Raw genomic sequence first — 6,970 nt, 5'->3', positions numbered from 1 at the left:
TGTTTGCAGTTGATAGGGACTTAGTGTTTGCAGTTGATAGGGACTTAGTGTTTGCAGTTGATAGGGACTTAGTGTTTGCAGTGGATAGGGACTTAGTGTTTGCAGTTGATAGGGACCTAGTGTTTGCAGTTGATAGGGACTTAGTGTTTGCAGTTGATAGGGTGTGTGTGTGTGTGTGTGTGTGTGTGTGTGTGTGTGTGTGTGTGTGTGTGTGTGTGTGTGTGTGTGTGTGTGTGTGTGTGTGTGTGGTGTGGTAGGGAATACCTCAGGCTTGAACCCTGTACCCTGTATGCAGGTGTTAAAGACTTGAGTTCCCTACCCACCACCATTTGTAAAAAAATTGCAGATTTTTGCCTCATATTTGATCTGATCTGTTCCTCATAATATCTGTGGTTTGTAAATGTTGCAATGCTTAATATTTGATTTTGCACTGATAGCATTGTTGCCTCACAGCTGCAGGTTCTCAGGTTTGATTCTTGGCTGGGGTTCCTTCTTTGTGGGGTCTGTATCTTCTCCCTGTGTTTGTGTGGGTTTGCTTTTGTGTCCTCTCATGTTACAAAGACATGTCTGCATTATTTCTTCCTGGTCCTCTGCTGAAAATAGTTTTTTTGTTCCAAGTCAGACTGTCCTGATTAACAAATGTTAAATAAAATTGACAGGCATTTGAATTTCAGACTTCAGGTTTCTGAATGTTTAATTTCTTACATATTTGATGGTGCAGTGGCAGTATTGTTGCCTAATAGCTACAGGATTTGTGGTTTGATTCTTGGCTGTGGTGCCTTCTTTGTGGAGTCTGCATCTTATCTCTGTGTTTGTGTGGATTTGCTCTGGTATCCTGCCATTTTACAAAGACGTGTCTACAGTATTTCTCCCTGGGCCTCTGCTGAAAATTGTTTTTGTTCCATCAGAAGTAAAATTGACAGGCATTTGAATTTCAGACTTCATAGTCTTCAGAAAATACGTAGTAAAACAACTTTATTCTAGCAATAAATATATAGTAACACAACCTTTTATTATAACAATTTTTTAAGTTTATAAGATGACTATTTGAATTTTTTCCTTATTTTTGGGACTGTAATACCCTGTTAGTGGCTTTGTCCAGGTTTTTTGTGCTGAGGTTGACAGCTATGGCAAGAACTGAATTCACTGAATATGTTTGAGGGCTGTATTCCCTCATTACTGGGTTTGTCCAGGTGTTTTGTGCTAAGAGGTTGACAGCTATGGTGAGAACTGAATTCATTAAATGATAGCCATTTAAGTTTCAGTCTTCCTCTCGTTCACAAAACAGCTGATTTGGCATAGTGGTATGTTGCTCTTGACTGTTTTGCACAGGGACCTTGTCTGTAAAATGTACGGTGGTAACACAGCATTTTTCTTTCACAAAGCAGGTGATTTGGCATAGTGGTATGTTGTTCTGACTCTTTTTTGCACAGGGACTTTGGCAGTAAAATGTATGGTGGTACCGTGGTAACACAGCATTTTATTCTAGCAGCTTTCCAAGATTATACAAGCAATGTTTAATGTGTCCCTGGTTTTTGCCCTTTTGACCCACCCCAATAAATTTGTTTTTTTCCAGACTTCTTGTGCTGCAAAGTTGAGATGCAGTTGAGTATTGAGTAGATTTTACAAGGAGCTGAGAGCTGCAGGGGAAGAGACGTTTAGTGCTAATAGCACAACAGGCTGTGTACTTGCTTTTGATGCAGAAGGTTGTTGGTTCTACTGCCATAAGGGGTGAATGCTGCTGTACTGAAAGTTAAGATGCTAATTATGAGCCTGTTATCAGTTTGCCATCCATTTCCTATTGCAATATTACTAGCTTATTTTTAATGTAATTTAGGCAACTTATTCCACATGGGCATCAGACACTTTATTGTTCGATGAAACTATGAAATATAAAGGTGATTGCTAGCACCAAACTCTTCATTACAGTTTTATTTAACGTGGAATTATTTAGATGACTTTTTTACTACTTCAGAGATTTTGCATATTTACTGATAATGGTGGACTGTAGAATTGTGCACATTTACTGATAATAGTGGACTGTAGAAGCTTGAGTAGACATTTATGATGGAAATGTTCTGAATTGGACAGTTTTGTTTCATTGTTTACTGGAAAAAATGTTCAAAGCAATAGGAAGGTGTATCAAAGAGCACATGTATGTTTCATATGCAAGGGGCCTATGATTTGAAAACAGCCCAGAATTAATTTTTATCTGCCACGAGTAAAATGTATTTTCTTTGAATGTGGATTTTAATGTTTCAGTGAATGTGAGTTTCAAGGGCAGAGAAGGTTTAATGCCAAGTTTGTTTAGCAGATGTCTTAGTGTTTGTGCTGTAAAATGCAAAAATAAAACTTTCAAATGAAGTTCAAATCATCATAGAAGTAAATCAGTATGCACATTAGTGTTTATGGTAAATGGAGTGAAATAGCAAAGTAATGGATCATTGGAATGGCTGCAGGGAGGCTCCATTCGACCAGGGTTTTGTGAGGGGGAAGGGTGGCAAACTTAGACAGCCTCAGCTGAACCATACCTCCCAACTGTCCAGATTTTCAAAGAATGAATAGATTTTTTGCTTCTTATTTTGATTTGTTCCTCATAAATTGTGGTTTTCTGGCAAATCATTTAGGAATTAAGTCATTAAATAATGACACACCTAGTTTCAGACTTCATAACCTTCAGAAAAATGCATGCTAAAGTAAGACCTGTTCCATCAACTGTCCCAGTTTATAGAAGAGCATTTTTTAGTACTGTTTATATGTTCCCTCCAATATATTTGGCCTTGTCCAGATTTATGTCCCAGTTTATACAAGAGCAATTTTTAGTACTGTTTATATGTTCCCCCAATATATATGGCCTTGTCCAGATTTATTGCGCTAACAGGTTGAGAGGTACATGCAAATAAATTGCTTTATAGAATTAGGCATAGCCAAACCTCTGAACTGTCCCTGATTTTGACTCAAAATGTTGCTCTTCCCCTAATGATCCCTCCGCAAAATAGCAATTTTGGAAGAAAACATGGAGGGTTTATAATTAAGAAATAACTAATAATCAGATTACTTTTATTTCAGAAATGCATGTAGATAATTTTATTTTGTCAGCTGCTCAAGTTAGCAGTACTAATATTAAAGTGTCCCTTCTTGACATGTTCCCAGCTGTATTGTGTTGCTATTTTATATTTTTACATAACATTTTTTGGTCCATTTTTCATAAAATTGTGTTTTTTTGGCAAATTAGTAACAAATAATTAAAGACTGAAGTTAGAAAATAATGACAGACATTTGAGTTTCAGATTTCATACAATTCAGAAAATTCATACTAATGCAAGACCTCTATTAGCTTTCTAAGGTTATAAGAGCGATATTTTAAAAATTGTCCTTATTTTTGGGCCTTTGTCCCATTTCTTTGTATGGCTTTGTCCAGATTTCTTGACCTGAGGTTGAGAGGTATGACAAATGTGTCAAGGCCATCACAATTCAGCCAGAGACATTTCAAACTGTGACATACTTGTTACACCCCACTCCCCCATGTAGTGACTCTGGATGTGTCGAAGCAAGGCAAGGAGTAGTTATGCAGTGTAAATGTGCAGAGAATCCCACCCATCCAAGGTAGACACAAGTACTAGAGTGGCTTTTCATATGTCCTTGATTTTTGCAGAATGGTCTGGTTTCTGTCATATTTTTTGTACTGTTGATTTATGCTTATTACTCAAAGTGCCTGTTGCTCTGTGTTTAAGTAGCAATACTTTAATGACCATCAGGTAAGCTTGGCTGAGATTGCAAACATGCAAGTAAGCTTTAATAAGCATACTGTTAAAGAATTGCCAACATTGAAAGCCTTTCTGTTGCCATGTAGAGAATACTTAACTAGATAATGTATAAGCCTTGCGTATTGACATGCATATGCCAGTATTTGTAATAAAGGACAGAATTACATTATTCTAAGAGTCGCTTTACACTTGGAGGCTTACAGTCATCTCTGCAGGCTTTAACCATAAACTGAATGCCAATCGCGTGGTCTATAACCTGTACAGTAATCCTTCTAAGCAATGTAGCTTGAGCTTATTTCTTGTTTGCTTTTAATTTTTTTCTTTGATCATGTTTTCCCCATGAAACAAGTAGATGTCAGGCAGCAGGTCTTTTTTTGGATAAGGAACATTTTTACAAGTGGGGGCATCGGAGATTTCTACTTTCAGCATGTTACTTGTTACTTTAATAAAGCTGAATATAAATTATATTTAGAACTGCAGTGCAAGAAGTGGTTTGAGTTGAGTGCTGCTTGTTTTTCTTATACTTTATTTTGACTGGCATTCCATTAATGTATTTAAAAAAAGTAATTTATTTTTTCATGCCTCACAACCTTTTTTGTTTCCATCTAGATATTAAGCTGTCATGCAGCCAATGCATTGAAATATTTTTATTCTTCTACACTTCATTTTGTCTTGATTGGACTCTCATGACAACTGTTTGGCACCCAGTGCAGTATACTTAGTTTTTGTGGTTTGCTACTACAGGTGTTTGTGTGTGGTAGGGAATACCTCAGGCTTGAACCCTGTACCTTGTATGCAGGTGTTAAAGACCTTAATTCCCTACCCACCACCATTTGTGAAAAAAAAACTGCAGATTTTTGCCTCATGTTTGATCTGATCTGTTCCTCATAATATCTGTGGTTTGTAAATGCTGCAGTGCTTGATATTTGATGGTGCAGTGGTAGCATTGTTGCCTCAGAGCTGCAGGTTCTCAGGTTTGCTTCTTGGCTGGGGTGCCTTCTTTGTGGTCTCTTTATCTTCTCCCTGTGTTTGTGTGGGTTTGTTTTTGTGTCCTCCCATGTTACAAAGACATGTCTGCATTATTTCTTCCTGGGCCTCTGCTGATTTTTTTTTGTTCCAAGTCAAACTGTCCTGATTAACAAATGTTAAATAAAATTGACAGGCATTTGAATTTCAGACTTCAGGTTTCTGAATGTTTAAGTCCTTGCATATTTGATGGTGCAGTGGTAGTATTGTTGCATCACAGCTCTAGGTTTTCTGGTTTGATTCTTGGCTGAGGTGCCTTCTGTGTGGAGTCTGCATCTCCTCCCTGTGTTTGTGTGGATTAGCTCTGGTGCCCTGTCATTTTACAAAGACGTGTCTGCAGTATTTCTCCCTGGGTCTCTGCTGAAAATTGTTTTTATTCTGTCAGCAGTAAAATTGACAGACTTGAATTTCAGACTTCATGTTCTTCAGAAAATCCATAGTAACACAACCATAACACAACCTTTTATTCTAGCAATTTTCTAAGTTTATAAGATGAATATTTGAAATTTGTCCCTATTTTTGGGACTGTATTCCCTCATTATTGGCTTCGTCCAGGTTTTTTGTGCTAAGGTTGACAGCTATGGCAAGAACTGAATTCACTGAATGTTTGACGGCTGTATTCCCTCATTACTGGGTTTGTCCAGGTGTTTTGTACTAAGAGGTTGACAGCTGTGGTGAGAACTGAATTCACTAAATGATAGCCATTTAAGTTTCAGTCTTCCTCTTTTACAAAGCAGCTGATTTGGCGTAGTGGTATGTTGCTCTGTTTTGCACAGGGAGCTTGGCAGTAAAATGTATGGTTCTAGCAACTTTCCAAGATTATACAAGCAATGTTTGTGTCCCTGGTTTTTGGGTTTTTGACCCCCCCCCCAATATATTTTGGCTTTTTCCAGTTTTCTTGTGCTGCGAAGTTGAGTATTGAGTAGATTTTACAAGGAGCTGAGAGCTGCAGGGGAACAGAAGTTTAGTGCTGCTTAAGTGAAGTTGGTTTGCTTTGTTAATAGCACAACAAGTTGTGTATTTGCCTTTGATGCAGAAGGCTGTGGGTTCTACTCCCACAAGGGGTGGATGTTGCTGTACTGAGAGTGTTCTCCTTGGTGAAGATACTAACTATGAGTCCGTTATCAGTTTGCCATCCATTTCCTCTTGCAATATTACTAGCTTATCCATTTCCTCTTGCAGTATTACTAGCTTATCATGTTTTTAATGTAATATAGGCAATTTATTCCTGAGGGGTAACAGGCACTTTATTTTTCGATGAAACCATGAAATATAAAGGTGTTTGCTAGCAGCAACCTCTTCATTAGTTACAGATTTCTTTAATGTGGAATTATTTAGATGACTTTTACTTCTTCAGAAATAGTGCATATTTACTGATAATGGACTGTAGAATTGTGCATATTTACTGATAATGGACTATAGAATTGTGCATATTTACTGATAATGGTGGACTGTAGAATTGTGCATATTTATTGATAATGGTGGACTGTAGAATTGTGCATATTTACTGATAATGGTGGACTGTAGAATTGTGCATATTTACTGATAATGGTGGACTGCGGAAGTCTGAGTAGACTTTTATGATAAATGTTCTGAACTGGGCAGTTTTGTCATTTTGGGTGCATGCATTTTGTTTCATTGCTTACTGGAAAAATGTTAAAAACAAATTTAAAACGCCCTCTAACAACTGTTATATATTGTACAAGGAATATAATTTAGTACAATGAGGAAGGTGTATCAAAGAGCACATGTATGTTTCATATGCAAGGGGCCTATGATTTGAAAACAGCCCAAAATTAATCTTTATCTGCCACTGGCAAAATGTATTTTCTTTGAATGTGGGTTTCAATGCTGTTTCAATGAATGTGAGTTTCATGGGCAGAGAAGTTTTAATGCTAAGTTTTCATTGTGAGACTGCATTGCTTTGTTTAGTAGATGACTTAGTGTTTGTGCTGTAAAATACAAAATAAAACTTTCAAATGAAGTCCAACTCATCATACAAGTAAAGCAGTATACACATTAGTGTTTACGGTAAATGGAGTGAAATAGCCAAGTAATGGTTCATTGGAATGGCTGCAGAGGCTCTATTCAACTGTGATTTTGTCAGGGGGAAGGGCAGCAAACTCAGACAGGCCCAGCTGAACTATACCTCCCAACTGTCCAGATTTTCAAAGAAT

The sequence above is a fragment of the Protopterus annectens genome, chromosome 3.part1 (genome assembly GCF_019279795.1).
Source record: "Protopterus annectens isolate FY-2018-M chromosome 3.part1, PAN1.0, whole genome shotgun sequence".
Taxonomy (NCBI): domain Eukaryota; kingdom Metazoa; phylum Chordata; order Ceratodontiformes; family Protopteridae; genus Protopterus; species Protopterus annectens.
Note: the sequence above shows the minus strand (reverse complement) of the source record.